The 10,516-nt window shown below is 39.2% G+C and overlaps 1 long non-coding RNA gene across 2 annotated transcripts; it reads right to left on the bottom strand.

Annotated features, from left to right (window-relative positions):
- Positions 1-835: 835 nt before the first annotated feature.
- Positions 836-9,440, bottom strand: LOC145776352 (uncharacterized). Of its 2 annotated transcripts, none has more exons than XR_014290211.1 (3): positions 9,320-9,440; positions 2,083-2,242; positions 836-1,389 (listed from the first exon to the last, which is right to left on the bottom strand). It is a non-coding gene; the product is annotated as an uncharacterized LOC145776352 (long non-coding RNA). The 2 variants fall into 2 exon arrangements; XR_014290210.1 differs by lacking the exon at positions 9,320-9,440 and adding an exon at positions 4,512-4,817.
- Between the last annotated feature and the right edge of the window lie 1,076 nt (positions 9,441-10,516).

Raw genomic sequence — 10,516 nt, 5'->3', positions numbered from 1 at the left:
TCAAAACAAAGCACTAAAACTTCTTGAAGCATTTCGTGTATTAATTGTCTCTTTGTGGTAAAAGCGAGACGCAATTCAAGAATGTAAAACAACAAAAACAATGAAGATTTTTAATACACTGTCTTACCACAGCTCCATTTTCGTAACACAATGCTAAAAAATGTTTCAGTAATAATGAATGGCGGTTTTTCTGATCATTTGTAATACAAATAACAGAACAATTTACAAGTCCAAGCCATGTGAGAGCAAAGCTAAAGACTATAAACATGAGATTATTTGTAAAAGCCCAGCAGCTATTAAGTGAATTTTGACAGTTTTCGCAAAACAATAATTTTTAAGCAAAAAATTCTATTAAAAAAAACTTTCTTGGTTTTCCAAACTATAATGAGTTTGATTAAAATGTTTGCTTGCAAGATTTACCTTAGGCCTAGGGTAGGGGTGAATAAAATTTACTCCCGGTTAGAAACCAATTGTGTACTACATACGACAGTATCATAATTATATAAGCATAATTATATGATAGGTATTGCAATACGTCAAAATCACAGCACTGGAAGAAAATACACAGCAACATCAAGAACACTACTATTGCTTCCACTGTACTCTATGATGTAATAAAGATTATTACGTAGCCAGCAGGGAAATTCAAATTAATGAGTTTTTTGTGCTATCTGGCTTTGAAGGTTGCCAACACGGCAACCACAATTATAGGGAAGGGCCACCTGAACGACGACCATAACGCATTTTCGTTTGCACATCTGTTGTGGCTGTCATGCTGGCAACCTTCAAAGCCAGATAGCACAAAATTCAAACATCCACGTAGGATACATGCAGTATACCAACAATCATGAGTAATTATTGCGTTCCGACATCCATTAGGTAAATATAAAAAAAATGGGAACATGTCGTTTTGACGCCAAAGAGCTTTGGTTCGGGGTAATGTTAGGGATTAGGACTGGCGGCAAAACACCCCTCCGAAAACACGTTTGAATAACAACATTAAAGATATTAATTAAATGATTAATAACATTAAACTCGACTTCACCACAAGAATTAATATTAGTGCATAGACGGCACAACAGTGTTTGGCAATAGCTTGTCGGGATAAGATTTTCCCAAATACCACTACTGTACGAAGGAAGCAAACTGAACAAAGAGGCACGCAAAAATAATAATTCGCAGCAAGATGTTAAAAGATAACACTAAAAGGTCAACAGACAATCAAAAAACAGATAGCGTTCATGTATCGCCGAATTTTTATCTGCGCCGGAAGTTTTGTTTGCCCGCTTCTTTTTTTTTTTTCATTTCTGTCACCAGCCGCCTTCAAATACCGCTTCACTGCAGATTTGAAAACTTTGTCCGTCGCCTTGGCTTGCCTTCGAAACACATCTGTAATAATACAATATGAGCTCTCTGTGAAAACAATTTCGCTCACAACAACAACTTAATTACACTATTATTAGGGATCGAACCGATGGCAAGTGTCCTTAACCTGCATGAGGACATAAGCGGGGTTCATTACAATTAAATGTACTGTATAAACCCCCCTATGACGTAGCAAGACGGGTAGTATTTAAAAAAAAATTGTAATTAGGGAACGTTCAAATATTACGTAACGCTTGCGACGGGGGGGGGGGGGTATGTAAAGCGTTACGTTAGCGTCACATCGGTGGGGGAGAGGGTTTAATATAATTCATCAGTGATAATACTCAGCATTATTGAAACATCTTTTGTGATAAGGTGCTGCTGAAACCCGTGTTTTATCCTGCAACAACAACCACGCATGTGATTTTGGGAAGGCAGGGCTAAATAGTAGAAACTGATATATTACAGGACGTTGTCACATTTTAACGTTTATATTACAGAAAAATATTCCATTCCTTGATAAATCTTCCAATTTGTCAATCCTGAGTTGATTTGATTTATATTTAACTTCCATTCATAAAAACAAACAAGCCTGGCATTTTCCACCATCGTACTGTTCTGTAGTATGCATGGTGTTAGCAATAGCATTGCAGCACTTATTACTGGCGGTAGCTGGTAAAACTACTTAAATATACAATTATATAAATACAAACTTACCAAATAACACTTTTTTATTTTCAGATCAAGAAAGGCAGTTTTTTCGTTTTTTCCACTTCAATTACCGTAAACTGAGCGGCCAGATCGCCATTCATTAAAAGTCGCATAACTCTCCACACAGTTTCCGTACAATCATTTCCTCCAACCGTTATTTTCATCGCTGTTAAATGAACATTCACGCGTTACTCAATAGTCAGTTTAGAACTGAACAAGGTAACAAGCGAAGTCTAGATCGTGAACTCAAACCAAACAACCACACGTTCTATATATTGGTTAATCGTTAGGTTATTTTTTAAAAATCATCATAAATTGGTTTAATAAACATGATTCTATTTTACAAACTAAAGTATTTCTGCACACAAAATGTATGTGGAAGCGTTTAGAGCAAAGCAAACAAGTTTTAAAAATTGAAACTGAGCAGTTGAATAATTAAAAGCCCAGACAGCAAAATCTGTCATTTTTACATTGGTTCAATGTCCGCAGACGTCACATCAATGTAAAAATGACGGGTTTTGCTGTCTGGGAGGTTCTAATCTTTTTTGAGTATGATTTACTGTAGTTACCACCTGCAAAGCGAAAACAAACATGTAACTAATAGACCGGGAGCCCGCGACGTCCACCCTAGGTGAAAAAGTTACCAATTTCTATTTATACAGCGATGTCCGGTGGTATGTGGGTACTCATAATCTGGAAGTCTGCCGGGCCGCCGGTGGTGGGTATGGGAATGGGGGGCATTTTTCATGGCCCAAAAAATGCGCTAGGTCAGCTGAAATAGTTACCGCTTGAAACTTAGTTGGTTGTAAAGTAAATTGTTTCTAGATGATTATCTGGTATGTGACAGACATTTTTTGTGGTGGGGGGGCTCTGACAGACAAGTTTTATACCCCCCAAAATTTGCGCTAGGTCAGCTGAAAAAGTTACCGGATAAAACCAACTGATTATTAATCTGTGAGTGTTAAGCTTCACAAAAATATATGTGACAAACAAATTTGGTGGTGGGTGTCCCTTGACAGACGACCTAAAGTAGGTGACCCCCCTAACTGAGCTAGGTCAGCTGAAATAGTTACCGGATAAAACCAATTGAAAATTAATGTGTGAGTGTTAAGCTTCACAAAAATATATGTGACAGACAAATTTGGTGGTGGGTGTCCCCTGACAGACGACCTGATGTAGGTGACCCCCCTAACTGAGCTAGGTCAGCAGAAATAGTAACCGGATAAAACCAATTGAAAATTAATGTGTGAATGTTAAGCTTCACAAAAATGTATGTGACAGACAAATTTGGTGGTGGGTGTCCCTTGACAGACGACCTGAAGTAGGTGACCCCCCTAACTTGAGCTAGGTCAGCTGAAATAGTTACCGGATAAAATCAATTGAAAATTAATGTGGGTGTTAAGCTTCACAAAAATGTATGTGACAGACAAATTTGGTGGTGGGTGTCCCCTGACAGACGACCTGAAATAAGTCTAGGTAGCCTAACCCCTTCCCTTTTTGCACTAAATCAATGACAAGAGTTACCGCTAAAAAAAACTTGAAGAAGTGTTTTGTTTTATGTGTGCACAACAGAAAATAAGTGTTAGTATTACGTATAACAGGCCATTTAACTACTAATGGAATACCGGAATAAAAATGATGCAAATTGAGCAATCACCCAATTTGGGTTAGGGTTAGTTAGATCTATAATAACAATCACTGTTAAGGATAGCCTATTAATACTTGAAAAGTTTTTGTCTGAATTTTTCGTCAACACTGAACAGTCTAGCCTATATAAAAAAAAATTTTGGCAATGGTGGTGAGTCATTGACTAAAAAAATAATTCCAAGTCAGATTCATCTTCCGAGTCGGAATCTCCGCTCTAGTGTTCATCACAACTTTCAATGTCATCCTCATCACTTCTTTCCTCCGATCTACTAAATAGCTCAAATGGTATAGCTGCGCCTTCAAACCAGCCTGGAATTATAACTTCATTTGTTTTCGACCAGCCATAATAGTGACATTTGCTCGTTTTCTTTAACAATTCTGTAATTGCGTAATTGTTTCGCGGCATGCCGGCATCTTCGACTTGTTCTAAGCCTGCAAGATATCTTAACTCTGTTACAGAAGCAGGTCTCTGTGTAACTGTGACACAACATCTTTTTATGGCACTTTTTTAGTTCCGAAAGCCAATTATTCCTTTTACCTGAGACGCAGCGTCCCTATTCGCAGTTTGCTCTAAAGACAGATGGACTGCCGTCCTAGAGTAATCCTTTTTGGTACGCCTAACTGAGAAAGCACCATTATCCAGTATAGCCCTCAGTTTCGGATCCGCGTTTTTTAGTTTGTTGTAGAAATGTAGAACAACGATCCCCATCTTGTATAATTTAGACAATTCAGAGCGAAATATATTTCTAGAAGTATTGGTACAATAACCATGTACGGTAACCACTTACGTCGTTCATCCTGACGCATCTCTGCACTTCTCGATAGAGTCGGTTTATTAAGAACACGTAGGACCTATCACGTAGAACCTATTAGAGATGCAGCGAACCCAAAATTTTTATCCGCACACCGCACCGCAACTGACTCATCTATCCGCGCACCGCACCGCACACCGCAATTTATCTGGAACTTTGACACTGCACCGCACCGCACACCGCAAATTACAAAATTAAAAAAAAATATTTTAACGAGTTATTGTTTAGAAAGTCAATTGTAGGAAAAAGCATCCATGGCATATAACTGGTAACCTAGTACCAATACAGTTGTGCACTAATTGGCCAGGCTAACCAGATCATATTCTCTTATCAGCAATGCATCTAAGTTCTAAGACATAATACAAACTAAGACAAATAGAATGTTCCTGGATCCAGTATCAGGACTTTTGAACACTTTTTGTAAGCAATAATGCAATTATAATGCCAGTGGCTATATGAACTACACACACAAGAGTAAAACTTATAGCCTGAACTCACTGGGCTAACTGATATAGTAAATAATGCGGTAGTTGCGCTAGGCCTATAGCCTGGTAACTGAGCTTATCAGCTAGGCTACTAACCAAAAACATTCGTACAGCTTCCCTGACAAGCAAGCCCTAAAACCCTGTCAACTGCAAGCCATTTGCAATTTGCATTTGCATAGCTTTCCATCTTAGGGTTTCCGAAGGGAAAAATAACTGATCCGTGTTTCCAATTTAAATTTGAAGTTTCATAGCTGATTCTTGAAAAGTTGAAAGTTTACGTTTACGAAAGTTTAATTTCTTGAAAGTTTACGTTTACGAAAAATTAATTTCTTGAAAGTTTACGCGGCAAGCGGCGCGGCGCGGCTTTGTCATTTCAACCTTCCACGCGGCGCGGCGCGGCACGCGGCGAAAAAGTCAAAAGCGGCCGCGTACGCGGCGCGGCGCGGCTTGCATCACTAGAACCTATAGTGTCCAGAACTGATAGGTTTCACCAAACACTTCATTCATAGACTTGTTAAAGCATTCGTCATACTTTTCCCGATGTTCGGTGACGACTGGATTGGCCAAGCATACTTCTACTTTATCAGGGTCAGTTGGAATAGTGGACATGACTTGCTGGAAGTTGTCAATTTCATCTGCATCTAAAGTTGTTAAGAATCGATCGTATAGCTTTCTTTCCATGATGCTGGCTGTAATTTCGTGCACACGAGTACAGTAGCCTACACCTATTGTAAAATTTCCTATAATGAACCCTTGTAATGATCCCTCGGCAAGGATCTTTGACTCCGACAATATGGACTCTATCCCGCAATCATTTATGAAGGTTCCTTCTGCTCCGAATAATGCAAGATCCATGTGGAAATTCCCAAGTATAATGAGGAGATTGTCAAAAAGAGGGGCTTCAATGGCTTGAATGGAGTAGGCTTTTTGTGTAACCAGGGGTGTGCATTGTGCAAGAGCTACGTCATACGTCACCACGGCATATTGTTGGTGAGTTTCAGTTGCAACCTTCATGGTTCTAACCAGTAAATAGTGTTTCTTTAACAACGTTATTGTTGGTTGGTGATCTTGTTATTGCGTCCATGTAACATATTCGCTGTAGCGGTAGACAATCCACTCTATTATTGCTCATGACACCAGCATAGAGTGGAGTTGCAACATCTCTACTTTTGCTAAACCAATACATATCTAGCGGCTTCATTTTGCATGTCAAGATGGACTCTTTCTCCATTATTTCCTGAATATGATCAGATGCTTCTCCCACGGGACGTGATTTTTACTTTCTTCCTGTGCTAAAGCGGCGCATGCAAATTCCGGCTCTAAACTTTTCACATCATTGTAAGTTAGTTAATTGTGTGGCCTTCCCTGTTAGGTATCTGCAAAGTTAACTTGGAACCTGTCATTGCTCCTAAACCAAGTATCGTGTGCTTCCATGGCTTTACATGACCTCTACTGACGCTATACAGCATTTGACTACATTGATTCTACTTTTCTTTCCACTGTGTCTGTGTGAGAATCACTGAATTTGGATGTCAACCCACATAATAGTGTGGTAGGCTATAGAAGAGTTGCAATCATTCAGGAAGTTTTGGAGCCATATCCTTCAAGCTCTCTACGATTGTTGGATTTGGGGTTTTGGTTTTGAGTAGCTCGTAAGCTCGTACGTAAGTCAATATTTCACCTCGTAAGAGAAGTGCCACTGCACGAATCTAATCATCTTGATTGGCACTATAATAACCTATCAGAGCATATTTTTCTTCTTGGGTAGAGAGAAGTGAGGTGTAAATAACATTGCCTACTTATTGTTAGTGCTTTACCAAACTTATGAGAAATTTTCCTCACAAGGTTTTATGTGGTGTTAGACCATAGCTCAAGATCATTTTCTCCATTTACCAAATACTCATCTTCGTAAAGATTAAATAATATTGAAAATAGCATTGGCCTTTGCTTTTGCATCTCTTCCTCAACAAATGCGCATATTGTTAGGAAAGGAAGGTTGTGAGTTTGGCAAAATAAAATATTCCAGTTTGTGGTGGTTTGGGGATTGCTTTTAGTCTCTCTATCAAAATGAACCCGGCAAGACTTGTGATATTCTGCTTCTTTGGCAATTAAGTCCAAACCACTACGAATTAGTGATTTAATCCTTTCGTTTTTAGAAAACACTGCTCTTGACTTAAGTGATTCGCATCCATACATCGTTGAGACCTTAACGGTATTTTCTTCTTTGTTTTTGTATTTCTTTCGCTTGGGACAGCAAAATATGCAGGATCATTTCAATAAACCTATTTTGTCCGACTAAGGGAGCGAGCTTCTGCATCTTGTTAGGGAGCGAGCTTCTGCATCTCGACTTTAGCAGAAGATAAAGCAACTGCCTTAGGTTGAAATGTTCTTTTAACTGCTATACAGGTAAACTTTTTGTGACATGACTGATGATAGACACCTATGGGTAATGCAGAGGAACTTGTCTGGATGATTTTACGTGTGATAACAGAAAAGCAATCGGATGATAATAATTGTGGTCGAATGCTTGCAATGTTTTTCAATGACCGTTTTTTTTCATTGATTCAACGTCTGCAGACGTTAAATCAATGAAAAAAAACGGTTGATTTGCTGTCAATGTTTTTTCGAAAGGTTGCTTTTTACACTGTTTTTATATCATATTCTTCAACTTAGCCTACTAATATTTATCCATACTCGTTAGATCGCTAATTTGTTGCGTAGCACTGAATTGTCACTGGCTGCCTGTTTGAAAAGTCTTGTTCATAGAATAATGGTTTGGAGAAATAAAAAACGTAGAGTGCTTGATTATTTATGATTGTGATGTCATATAGTAGCTTATTGTAGGGAGTTTCGAAAAAAGGGTTATCACATAGCTAAATGGTTAGGGTATAGTGCTATAGTCAGATGATCAAGCGCTTTAAGGAGTGAATTGTTAGTAATGTGTCGTTGCCCACTGTAACACAAAAGCAAATGATCCCTTTCAAACTAATTTAGCAGCTTGCACTAGGGCTGTAAAATTCCAATCACCAAACTCGCTAAAAGTAAGACAGCCGGATTTCTTACAAGATTTAAAAGTAAGACAACCGGATCTCAGACAGCAAATCAACCATTTTTTAAATTGATTCAACGTCTGCAGACGTTAAACCAATGTAGAAAACAGTTGATTTACTGGCTGAGATTGTAGTGAGCCAAGCACATGCAAAAACACTTGATATAGTTCCTTGCACTGAAACTATTTTTGTTTGTGTAGACAAATGAAGTAGAATAGTAGATAAATCACGTTCTGTTACTTAGTATACCGTATTTCAAAAGCACAGCTAACAAATCTCTCCTATCAATTGACTTAGTGCAAACCTGGGGGTTACCTAGGTCTATTTCAGGTCGTCTGTCAAGGGACACCCACCACCAAATTTGTCTGTCACATACATTTTTGTGAAGCTTAACACTCACACATTAATTTTCAATTGATTTTATCCGGTAACTATTTCAGCTGACCTAGCTCAAGTTAGGGGGGTCACCTACTTTAGGTCGTCTGTCAGGGGACACCCACCACCAAATTTGTTTGTCACATATATTTTTGTGAAGCTTAACACTCACACATTAATTTTCAATTGGTTTTATCCGGTAACTATTTCAGCTGACCTAGCTCAGTTAGGGGGGTCACCTACTTTAGGTCGTCTGTCAGGGGACACCCACCACCAAATTTGTCTGTCACATATATTTTTGTGAAGCTTAACACTCACAGATTAATAATCAGTTGGTTTTATCCGGTAACTTTTTCAGCTGACCTAGCGCAAATTTTGGGGGGTATAAAACTTGTCTGTCAGAGCCCCCCCACCACAAAAAATGTCTGTCACATTCCAGACAATCGTCTAGAAACAATTTACTTTACAGCCAAATAAGTTTCAAGCGGTAACTATTTCAGCTGACCTAGCGCATTTTTTGGGCCATGAAAAATGCCCCCCATTTCCATACCCACCACCGGCGGCCCGGCAGACTTCCAGATTATGAGTACCCACATACCACCGGACATCGCTGTATGAATAGAAATTGGTAACTTTTTCACCTAGGGTGGACGTCGCGGGCTCCCGGTCTATTATATGACAACAGTTACTTTATAGGTGCAATAACAAATATTTTGTCAACACGTCATGTTAGAATTTAACTGATCGGTTGTTGCATGACATAAGGCTGGTGTAGCCATGTCGGAATGTGATTGCATGTACCTATTCCGACATGGCCTACCGCACATGTAGCTTGTGGCATAAAAGTGTATAACAAATGAGTACAGTGACTTACAATAGCTGCCAAAACATCCGCATCTGCTTCTAACTTTTCTTCCAGATCAAAAAGAGAGCGTTTGTTAGCTTGCTTAAATCTTCATGTAATTAAGGTTAAAACACAATAAAGTAGGACACAGTTCCCTCTTTCGACACTTTCTTACATGCTGTAGGCGTAACCGGGTACAGCAAACTAAGTGCAAAGTAAGGTTTATTGTACAGCAGTCTACCCAATAACTGAGCAAGCGCAAAAGACAATTAATCAGACAAACAGGCTCTTCAAATCAAATCAACCGCGTGTTTGAAATGGCACGTGACTTCAATCAAGCGCAACTAAACGGTATGATGACGAAATTTTTCTAATCAAGCGCGAAGCTCGGCCTTTCGTAGGAAACCAACACCATCTGACGAAACTCGACTGCGCGTTGCCAGCGGAAAGCGAGCGAAAATCGAAAGCGCGTCTCTCGCTCGAAAGTCGACGGCGCAGAGCTAGCAGAAAACGCTCACATTGGCGACATCGAAAATCGTTAGCTGTAGGACAGCGCCTGACTGGCGAATATCGTCATGACTTTAAAGAAAAAAAAATCATGACGATATTCGCCAGTGAGGCGCTGTCCTACAGCTAACGATTTTCGATGTCGCCAATGTGAGCGCTCGCCGCCCTGATGACGCCAGCTGCACGCCGACTATTGCTACCTGGGGTGATGCCAGGTAGCCTACAGGTTGAAACTGCTTCTATAAAAAAACAAAGGATTTGTCGGCATTTCTGTAGCTTTTTAACGTTATTTTGAGAGTCGATTACTTTTGTGAAGACATCATTTGTTTCAAAATTGTTAGCTTAGGCATACCATTGGCGTCGTCAATAAAAAATTTTCCAAGTGTTTGGTTTAGTCCATGCTTTTTGCAAATTTTCCAGAAAAACGCATAAGAACAGCCATGCACGAGATCTGCTTTGTGATAATGCTTCAATAGTTACTGTAGCTTGAAGAACGCAAAATATTGCTAACATCAGGTTTGTGATAACTTAAATCAAACCAGTCTTTGCATGCATGTTTTTGAGATCAACGTAAAAATACGGACGGAAACAACTCATCAAATCATATTTCCTGTTTCAAAGAAGCAAAAGTGATGCACTAGAGAAAGACTGTGTTACTTTGATGTGGGTCGCTGTTGACGTTATATTTATATGAGGTTTGACCAGATGAGTAAAGCGGTA

Source organism: Aplidium turbinatum, chromosome 8, assembly GCF_918807975.1.
Source record: "Aplidium turbinatum chromosome 8, kaAplTurb1.1, whole genome shotgun sequence".
NCBI lineage: Eukaryota > Metazoa > Chordata > Ascidiacea > Aplousobranchia > Polyclinidae > Aplidium > Aplidium turbinatum.
Note: the sequence above shows the minus strand (reverse complement) of the source record. Positions and strands in the feature narration are given on the sequence as shown.